The following is an 862-nucleotide window of genomic DNA, read 5'->3' as shown; positions in this document are numbered from 1 at the left end:
TGCGGGGGGGGGTGTGGGGGGGGGGGGGGGGGGGGGGATGTATATACCCCCAAGAGACTACTTACGTACCCAGTATGGAAGCAAAAGCTATGTCCAGCCATCTTCCCTGTCACATGGCTGGATGTGCATTCAGCATTTGGTGGGAGTTATGAAGAGTTTCATCATGTCAGCTTTAAATTCAGTACATACCATGGAAGGAGATTTATCCATGTCTCTTTATCCATGTCTCATCCACTGTTGCCATTAAAAATCTCCATTGTCCTGAGCTGGTCAGAGTGCTTCATTTCAGCTCCAAACACCAATTTTTGAGTACAATGAGGACTGTGCCCAGGAGCTGGCAGGACTGCCTAGCAGGACCTTGAGGAGAGAGAGGAGAAAAGATCAGGTAATTTTAGATGTGTTTGCTTGAAACTTGTATATTAGGAATATGAGCTGTGGAAAAACTGCCATTAACATGCTTGCAGAACTGGATCTGTTCTCCCAACAGTATTTATCACAACAAGAAAGACTATCTGTGCTATCCAGTAAAATAGTAATAATAACAACAACAACAAAACCAGCAAAAATAACAATAATACATCTTAGCGCAATTCCATTGGACTTTATTGCTTTATCACTTAGTTTATTAGTATCTACATTTCCAGCAAAACTAAGGCAGGCCATGATTATGAGGGAAAGCAGAGATGTACCAATGGCAAAAGGCCAACTCCCATATTACCATATTCCCAAAGCAAGGAATTTCCACTTTTCCACTGAAATCTGTTTTTAGTTATTTAAATATACATTTTTATTGTATTATTTTTCCTGAGGTTTATAATTTGTATGAAATCCACCATAAATCGGAAATATGCAATATCTAGAC

This window comes from Pyrgilauda ruficollis, unplaced genomic scaffold (genome assembly GCF_017590135.1).
Source record: "Pyrgilauda ruficollis isolate IOZ18807 unplaced genomic scaffold, ASM1759013v1 scaffold25, whole genome shotgun sequence".
Lineage (NCBI taxonomy): Eukaryota > Metazoa > Chordata > Aves > Passeriformes > Passeridae > Pyrgilauda > Pyrgilauda ruficollis.
The sequence above is the reverse complement of the archived record's forward strand: the minus strand, read 5'-3'. Positions refer to the sequence as shown.